The sequence below is a fragment of the Monodon monoceros genome, unplaced genomic scaffold, assembly GCF_005190385.1.
Source record: "Monodon monoceros isolate NGI ecotype Baffin Bay Population unplaced genomic scaffold, NGI_Narwhal_1 Super_Scaffold_18, whole genome shotgun sequence".
Taxonomy (NCBI): domain Eukaryota; kingdom Metazoa; phylum Chordata; class Mammalia; order Artiodactyla; family Monodontidae; genus Monodon; species Monodon monoceros.
The window spans coordinates 35,362,381-35,372,140 of record NW_021703774.1 but is presented as its reverse complement, the minus strand read 5'-3'; the positions used below and the strand labels follow the sequence as shown (position 1 = coordinate 35,372,140).

Sequence of the window (9,760 nt, the reverse complement as noted above, 5' to 3'; positions counted from 1 at the left end):
AAGAGACACAATTGATGTGGGGCTGAGAGGGGGAGGGCCAGGCAGGGAAGGGGAGATCAGAAGGAGGGGGCCGGTGTTGCTTTATTCTCCCAAGAAGATACTGTAAATAATGGCGAGGTATAATGCACGGAAGGGGAAATTACTCTGACAGGGCCCTTTTAGGGAAGAAAATGGAACTAAATACATGTTCCATTATTCCTGATCTTTCATTCAACTCCCCATTTACATGGGGGCTCCCCGGAGCTGGTGTTTCCCCTTTGCTGTCATAAGTAGTCATTGACTGGAGCCGATCATTTCAAAATAATGGCCTGCAATTCTTCCACTGTCATGATTAACACAGGGTAATAATTATTAGCCACACGAAAAACTGTGGAGCAGAGGTAAGGCTGCCAGGCTGCCGGGCTTTTCCCAAGCCAGGGAAGTTCCCCGTCATTCCACCAGGGGGGGCGATGTCCCCAAGAGACCACAGAAGGCTTTGGTCTCTCCAGCTTCTCCCGGAGGCCTGGGTGGTAGCCAGGGATGGGATTTGCTGTCATCCCAGGATGTTGCAGAACGACACAAGATAGGAATTCACAAGGAGGAGAGGGGGCTGGAGAGCAAGGTGGGTGGGGGAAGAGGAGAGGAGGTAAAGTAAATCTACGATACCCGATCATCCCATACTCTTGGCCTTGGAAACGTCAGGAAATATTATCAGCTGAATGGATCAGAGGGGCTGGAGCCACCCATGACTCAGATTCATAACAGCCAGCGTCTTGAACAGAAGAGTTTATCAAGGCAGGCAGAGAGAGAAATCATCCACCTCGAGACAATTCAAAGGCAAAATCCTTTTTCTCAACTCTGTCCCTGTATCATACACCCTTGGTGATGTCTTAGGCACTGAGCTTCCTTAGCCATTACAAGAAGGCTTCTTAGGGTCCAATGTCCTCGCTCCATTCTCCAAGGAGAGAGTCGGAGTGATGACAGGACAGGGCGGCAGTGCGGGGAGAGAGGGGAGCGTGGAGCCTGATTCTTGCTTCTTACAGATGCAGAAACCAGGACCAAAAGGAGGGAGAGGAGTTGTGGGAGGCCAGGAAAGAGCAGAGGCAGGGTTAGAATCCAGGTCGCCTGTCACCCAAGGGGAGGGGGTCCAACCTCTGTTTTATTATGGAAATAATAGTCTTGCCATTCAAATACTGATTCTGAGTGAATAGAAGCCATACGAGAAAAAAAAAAAAAAAAACCACAAAAACAAATACACAAAAATCAGTGTTGTGACCCCAGAGAGAAAGAGGAGGAGAGTCAGAAGAGAAGGACAGGAACAGAATTACTTTTGTTCTCGATCTTCCTTTCCATCTCATACACTACCCAGAATAACCCGCAAGAGTATATTTCACAAAAGGAATAAAAATGAACTTAACATTAAACTGACTATGAGGGAAATGTGTGGATCTTACTTTCCAGGAATTCAAAACTCGGAATATAGGAAGCAACATTAAAGTCTTTTTTTTTTCCTGGTGATTATTAACTGTTTCATGATGCTGGTGATGACGCCGTTGATTCCTGTCTGCCAAGACTTACGCCGTTTCTGACTTTTTCTATTTAGACCCTAGTAGTTCATACCCTGCTCTAAATTTACAGCACTGAAGCAGGCACTGGCGTTTGCGTCTGCATGTCAGGACATTTGATTTATTTAAGCAGTGTGGGCAACGAACTTTACTCTCTACCAGCCTCCTCCAGGCAACGCCCCATCCCTCCACCCCCCAACCCTCCTCTCCAAGGGCCCTGGACCAGCTCCCACGCGTCTGGCTTGAGGCATCCCAGACTACCCACCCCCCCAGCCACTACTCTGCACTGCCTCACAGCAGACCAGCACACCGGAGACAAGTGTCCTGGCACGGTCTAGCTTTTCCAACCAGCCCCACTTCATGACTCTCATCACACACGGGCTCCGGTCCCAGGGAGGGCCTGGCACTGTGTTAGGTACTCCAGGTATCAGTCAGGAGAGAGAAGGGTGGGAGCAGACAGAGGGAGAGCTTAATGTTCTGTCCCTGAAGAGCTTGCAGTCAGAGGTAGGAAGAAATTCTTCTACTATCATTCTTGTCTTCCTTTCTCCCTTAATTAGGAGGACATGTAAATTCAATTCTGTTGGGGTTTGTAGGGCACAGATGCAATCAAGGAGAAGGCAGACACCGGTGTCTGGCTTGCCCTGCTCCCCGTGGATTCCACAAAGACCGACTGGCATGCTCTCTCTAAGGGGCGGGTGACGCACGTTGCACCCATTATCCCATTATTTTGGAAGGCAGGCGCGGCCATGCATGTGCTGTTGTGCAGGGCAGAGGTGACATAAGCTGGTGGAGATCTGCATGTGTTGGCAACTTCTTTCCTCCGGGCCAAGTCTCGCTGTTAAACACACACAGCCTGCAAAGTAGAGGAGAGCTGAGCTCACTAGCATGATTGTTTATAATAATCATGATAACAACTGCAACATGCTCTCCTTTGTAAGAGAAAATGAAGCTCCTGACCTTCGGTAGAACTGAAGCTCAGCAATGCTGAGCAATACTTTGCTGGACTTGTGATGAGTCTGTAGGAGCTCAGGGTCACTGCCGGTTCAGTGCTAAGAAGAGGGATGAGGCCCGGTGCCTCCCGTGTCCTGGCATGTGTAGAATGGACTCCCACACCTTCACCACTTTTTCCTCCTCGGAAGAGGACAAAACTGGAGAAAATGGATGTCAGATATGCCTAGGTTCAAATTTTGACTATGCCACATGCTAGCTGGGTGACCTTGGGACCAATGGCTTGACTTTCTGATCATCAGTTTCTGCATCTGTGAAATGGGTGATAATTACTAAGACTGGACTTGTGAAAATTCAGCACCACGTAGGCACACTGCCAAGCACTGTGACTGAAGCAGGGTGAGCACCCAGTACATGTTAGCACTTACCACTATATGATGAAAGTGGGTGCTTCCTATAGGTTCTGATCTTGAAGGAACAAACTGTACTTGCTTCCTCCAGTCTGTGTTACTCCCACTCCAGAAGGCCCTGGCTGTGCCTGCACCATGAGACACTGCATCCTCGGAAAGCTGGGCAGCCCAGCTCCAGCTAGAGCTCTGAGAGCACCGTCATGTGAATCAGGCTGGGCCATCAGAGCCAGGGAGGGCAGCGTGTGTCTGGTGAGGGCTGCTGAGCAGAGAAGGACCTCAAAAGTGCATCTCAGGCAGTGACAATCCGTGCCATTCAGATTCCCGTACAATTGAGGGTGTTCCCCCAGGCATCTCTCCTCTCTGCCTGCCTGGGAAGAGCGGGCTTATGGGGACTGCCAAGCAGTTAGGGTCAGCTCCAGCCTGGGTGTTCCCTGTGGTTCCACGTCGAAGGTAACTAGGCAGAATCTTTTGGTCTGCAGCACTTTCCAGTGGAGACGTGGGAGAGGAGGAGGGACCCCAAAGTGATGGGGAGACAATGCAGCTACCCAATAAGCAGAGGGGTATCTCTTAGGAACCCAGCTGATTCCCTCAAAAACCGAACAAGAGGGCTTCCCTGGTGGCACAGTGGTTGAGAGTCCGCCTGCCGATGCAGGGGACACGGGTTTGTGCCCTGGTCCGGGAAGATCCCACATGCCGCGGAGCGGCTGGGCCCGTGAGCCATGGCCGCTGGGCCTGCGCGTCCGGAGCCTGTGCTCCACCACGGGAGAGGTCACAGCAGTGAGAGGCCCGCGTACCGCAAAAAAAAAAAAAAAAAACGAACAAGAGAATGAACTGCTGAGTCAAGAAGAAGGTTTGGCTTTGGAAGGAACTTCTGGAACCTTAAGACAACATCCCCATTATACAAATGTGTCATGATTTCCGAATCACAGCCAGTCTCTTGTTTGATTCTTGTGAAGCAGCGTATGCGGGAACCAGGGATATTATTTCCACTTCACAGATGAGGAAATGGAGGCACTGAGAGGCATAGCCAGGGATTACACGACCTAATGGGTAGCGTGTTTCCTTTTTTGGAATCTCTTAAAAAAAATAAGGGAGGAAGGCCCTTTCTCAGACCTTCAGTGCCAGGCACAGAGCAGCAGCAAAAGTCATGCCCCCGAACTGAGACCTTCACCCAGTCCTCACATTTCACACCTGAAGCCCGGTGGTCCACACTCACCCCCTGCATCCTGCAGCCTTCTCACCCGGGACACGCAGGAGTCTTTATATGGTTCCAGAGACCTGTTCACATAGGTTTAGGGCTGTAGTTGGCTGACCCTCCCAGAGAATATTCTCCTCCCAGAGCAACATTCTAGATGGATGGAGAGAGGGAGGGAGGGTTAGGGAAAGAGGGCGAGGGATGCAGGCACAGAAGCTCCACTTGTGGGAGGTTTAGTGAGAAAGGAGTGAAATCCCACCTTGTTTGATTTGGAGCCTTAACAGGCTTGTACTGTTTACAGTACACAGGAACGTGGGCTTTGTGAAGGGATGAGAGGGGAGGAGAGACGAGGGTGACATCTGTGTGTATGGGGCTGAGAATCCTGGAGCAGGTGACCTGCGGCTGTGTCCTGGACCGCTGTCCCCACTGCCCAGCCAGAGGCCCGCCCTCTGGCAACCCAGTCACCCCTCCCTCCTTCCATGGGGCTTGGCCCACACACTCAGGGCTGGACCCTTTGTTTCCCACCATGTGGGTGGGGGAAGGAGGCTGCTGTTTCTACACTGTGCCTGCCTGGTCGCATCTGCTGGGTAAAGGTGAGGCAGGGGATGAGAGATGGAAGGGCCCACCCACGGGGGGAACGTGTCCCTGCCTTGAAATGTGGAAGGCTAGGGGTCAGGGCAAATGAAAGAGGACATGCCTCTGAGAGCAGAAGTAGATCAGCGGTCTCAGCTTTGGGAGCTAGATGCAAGGCTGGTAACAACCGCACACCACCCAAAGATCACCCACTGACGCTGGCCTCCTGCCCACAGCTCCAGGCACACAGCCCCCAGCCCAGCCCCCATGCCACTCAAGGCACCCTAAATGTATGCTCGGGCACACTCGCAGGCAGCATCCCCATGCTAAACACTGCTGGCTTGCCACCCTCCCAACCTCTGAAAGGGAGCAGAATTAATGCTGAAAGCCTGACAAAGTGTGGCTGCCTTCCAGCACCAAAAATACCTCCCGTGATCCAAGGAGCTACTGTACTGGCATGTATTTGTGGAGCTGGAGCTGCTGCTGTGACAAAGAGAGGACTTCCCCTGGGGGTCGGCTGGGTGCCCATTTGGGCCTATTCTCCCCAGAGTCTCAGGCTTCCTTTAAAGGCCTGAGGACACCTGCTCGGCCAGACCTGCCTCTGCAGGAGAAATACTTATTTCTCCCAGGAAAAATTCAGCTCCATTCCAGAGTGTGCCGTTGCCCTGTTCTCTCCTGCTTTTCTTATCCTCTTCCCCAAGTTACCCATCTAGTTACAAGCAAAGAGGGGGCCTGGGGCTCAGGATAACAATGCAGCAGCCACAGATGACTTTGCAGGGGTGAGGTTCCAGGAGTACCATGACTTCAGAGGTGGGTGGGTTGGGATGGATGAGATCCCTGTTGAGCTTGCTACAGTTTTCCAAAGATGAGGATTTGGCATAAGACAAACATCTCCCCATCCATCCATCCATCCATTTGATAAACACTTATTAAACACCCACCACGTGTGCAGAACGGTGCTAGGCTGTGACCATTCCCCCTGATGGAAATGAGGATAAACTTCAAGGCACTGGCAGAGTCTTGATGAGTCCCCAGGGGCCATGCGTTTGCTATCAGCTGGACAGGATGCAAAAGAAGACATCAAAGACCAGATAGATACCAGAAAACTCAGGTCCCGGAAAGACATAGACAGGTCTGAGGGCATAGAGCCTATTAGCATGATTATTAGCATAATTTCTCTAAAAATATGTGTGGAAGAGATAATCATGTACTATGTACATGTACAATTCCATTTTTAAAAAATCGAATAAAGTTGCTCTTAATAAATAATATTTGTGGAATGAATGAATGAATGGATACCCAGTGATCAAAAAGATGTGGTTATTAGAGCACCTTTGAAGATCAAAGCCTCATGTATATTGCCATTGCCTCAGAGGATGTTATATCTAAATACACACCATGAAACTGAGTTGTTCTTTTTTTATTCCCAAGATATATTGTTATAATTATGTGCGTGACTAATAAGATCCATATTTGTTTTAGCCTATTAGGACTAAAAATACGAACAAATCTTTCCATTTTAATGATACTATTAATTCTTCTAACATTTCTACATATTTCTATTTTAACTCCCACAACTCTCTGAAGATTGAAGGTAGAAATCCCCATTTTGAAGATGGACAAACCGAGGCCCAGAGATGTTAAGGGTACTTAACAGGGTGCCTCCCGGGAGACCTGGTAGTGTTCTTGACATTGTCATGCTGACCGCAGGAACCCCCATAATCTCACAGGACTCAGACCTCAGGCCTGAGTTCAGTGGCAATGTACAAACTGGGTGACATTGTGTCATGCCTGCAACATGTTCTCCTACCTGTCTTCTCTCTCTCTCCCTCCCTCTCTTTCTCTTCACTATTTATTTGAAAAGGGGAAGGGAGGCTGGGTTGAAGGATGTGGTGAGTAGAGGAGTCTGTTTAATTTTACCTTCCTTGCCCTTCGTTCTAGGGTTGATTTCTGAACCACATGTAGGGAGGTAGTATTAGAAAATTATTTAAATGGTATTGTATTAAAATAGTCCCAAGATATGATTAAATTGTGGCAAAGGGAAGAGATGTAACCTCTTCCAGGGTCACGCAGCACTTGATTGAGAACCAGAAGGTCCTAATTTTCAGCTTCAAGCTTTATCGGTTAGGTATTTCCAACCCTACCACTGCCTGTCCTGGGTGGAGCTGACCAGATCAATGCTCCATGTATCAAACAAATAAGAGAAATGTTCCAAAGTCTTCTAGCATCTTCTTCAAATTATATTCCTTAATAAATTGTGGTTTATATTCGGTTTAACCAAAGACAGGATGGTAGACAAGACTGTCTGGATGAAGAGACAAGATCAACTTATAAAGAGAAATAAATAATAATATAGGGTAACTTTTGATAATTGCCTGGAGGGGTGCCAACGATAAATGCTAAAGAAGTTCAAAGAAAAGAGTAGGTATGGATCAGGAAAGACAGCTTAGATTCTTTGTGGCTGCACAGGGCACAACAAGGAATAACCAGTGAAAGTCACAGTAAGACAAATGTCAGCTAATTAACAATGAGGAAGGAACTTTTGAAGAATTAGCTAATTTCTGTGACTGAAGTAAATCTTACATTTCCCCCCAATATTGTATTGAATGGGTGATTGTGCAAGACAACCGGTGAGTCTACATTTATTTTCCCTTTTTTTTTTTTTTTAAGGCCCCTGCTGCTCTGAGAATTCCCTGCGACTCCCTTTAGGGTTTCCGGAGTGGTTTTTTTTTCTTTCTTTCTTTCTTTCTATTTATACCACTGAGGACTGTGGCCACGAGAGGGCAGTAGAGGGAGCTCATCAGAATACTTGGACGTTTTGAGTAAACTCGCCTGTGCTCTAATCGGGAGCAGGGACTGCGCAGATCCTGCGAACTCGCTGGGATCTAGCTTGCAGGCCTGTTTCTCAAAGCCGCGTCCAGAGTCTACGGGGATACTGAGATTCTATAGGACATGGAAGCACTGGTCATAAAGACACCGAGGCATTTCCATCCAGAATCCAGGCACCTCTCACCTTAGGCTATTAAAATAAGTTTTTTTACCGCCGCCTCTCTGATTCCCCTGCCAGATAGGCCCCCTAGGTCTGGATATAGAAAGCTCCCCACTGGTCCCCGCCTCCCCCGCTTGCCACATGCCCAGGATCCCTAACAGAGCTGGAAGCTTGCGACTCAGAGCAAGGCTCATCTTCGCATTATAAAAATTATAATTAATAACAACAACTTCAAACCTCATTTGACAGCTTGTTGGCTTTTTGAGATTCACAAGCAGAGGAAATTTGCTTGGGCAAATTCTGAGAGCCCCTTCTTAACCTCATCAGCCAAGGCCGGTTCCTCCCCACTCACCCCTCAGATTAAAGACGAAGAGAGAGATGTGCAGGATGTGCGCGGTGACAGGTGATGCTCAGGGAGGGGGAGCCCACGTCCCCACTGACCTCTCCCACTCTGCCGGCGTCCTGAGCTCTCCGCACTGGGGGTTCAGCCGGCCGGGCTCTCCAGGCCTCCACCCAAATCCCCAGGCCCCAGCAGAATTTGCGTTGCCCCCTTTGCCACTTAAGGTGGCGGGTGGGTCCGGGCTGAGCCGCGCACAGGGAGGCAGCGGGGCGGCCTCCCGATGCCCAACCTGATTCTCCTTTGTTGACAGCTGGCGGAGGAGGAAGACCGGGCGGGCGGGGGAGGGGGCAGGGGGCTGGCTGCGGCGCACTGTGCCAGTGGCGGGCGCGGCCCCAGCCCGGGCGGGCGCGGCCGGCAGGGAGGGGGTTAACGCGCGCGGCCTCTATGATAATGAGCTGCATGGTAATATAGGGAGGCCGGCTCTCAGGGCTCCGCCGCCGCCACCACCGCGGGAGCCGGAGCTGCCGGGCGGAGCGTCCGCGCCAGACTGGAGCGGGAGGGCGGCTGAGCGCAGTTGCTGGGAATTTTTCAGCCGAGAGGGCAGGCGATCCAGAGAGAGACCCCGCGAGCTCGGGAGCGGTGTGGAGCGCGGGCGCCGGAGCGAGCGAAGCGAACCTCGAAATAGATCTGGAGAGCCAGGTTCCCGGAGGAAATGGGACTGTGAATGAACCCGGGAGCAAGAAGGGAAGGAAGCGCCGCGATTGCTGATGTCAGAGGAGCCCGGAAAGTCGCGCTGGAAAAATCTGAAGACAGCCGGGGCTCGGCCGCTTCCCAAGGAAAGACACCGCCAGCCACCCACCCCACGCCCCCTCGGCGCCTCCCGGTTCCCCCAGCGAGCCGGCGTCAGAGCCCGGCAGGGCTGTTACGGGGCGGCGGAGGACGGAGCGGCGCGCGGACAGGAGACCGAGGGGCCACTTCAGGAATACAGATAAGTAGCTGGGGGCTTGACGTGGATTTTAATGAATCTGGACTCCATGTAGATTTGGTCGTCCCCGTGATCGCGAGCTGCTGGCAGCAAGAGGGGCAGAGCGCCGGCCTCGGCAGCCGGCGGCCGAAGCGGCCGGATCGGGGACGGAAGGACAGACCGACGTCTCCGATCTGGGTAAGCGGCGCCCTCCGCCCTGTCCTCCGAAGCGCGCTCGCCCCGCCGCGGCTCCCCCCGCGCCCTCCTCCGCGGCGTCCCGGCCCCGAACGCCTGGGCTCGGCTGCGGCCGACGAGTCCCCGCGCGGGGTCGGCCACTTTCGCGGGCCGGAGCGCGGCGCGCGCGCGTGTGCCGGCTGACTCCCTGCCGCCGCCTCCAGCCCAGGCTTCCCCGCCGGCGCCCCGCTTCCCCTCTGGGCTGCTGGCGGGCGGCGCTCCACGGCGCGCTTCCACCGCGCACCTGCCTGCAAGCTGAGGCTCGGGGAGCGCGGGGGCGGCGAGACTGTCCCGAGAGCTGCAGCCCAAAGCGGGCCTCTGAGGCACTGCACCGGCAGGAGGGCCTGGGCCACTGTGGCCGGCGCTCAATTTGGGGACGTTCACTCTGGTGCCGGAGTCCCTGGAAGCTGCTGGCTGTTCCTTCGGAGCAGGGGACTTGGGAATCAAAGGGGAATGCCTCATATGCGCGGCTTCCAGAGGCTCAGGGAATGACACCAAGGCACCGAATGGGATAAGTGCCCCATGCCCCCTTATGTGCGCCCTCGTGGTGAAGCACCCATAAG

At 52.4% G+C, this 9,760-nt stretch overlaps 1 protein-coding gene across 3 annotated transcripts in view; it reads left to right on the top strand.

The window, feature by feature from the left end:
• Window positions 1-8,445: 8,445 nt before the first annotated feature.
• The window catches only part of PLXNA2 (plexin A2), a 216,027-nt gene continuing 214,712 nt past the window's right edge, over window positions 8,446-9,760 (top strand). For 2 of the 3 annotated variants that reach the window (XR_003794499.1, XM_029229416.1), the window contains exon 1: window positions 8,596-9,161. The gene's annotated coding sequence lies outside the window, so the exon portion shown is untranslated. Of the gene's footprint in view, window positions 9,162-9,760 lie in introns of all 3 variants that reach the window. The other variant, XM_029229414.1, reaches the window with a different exon arrangement.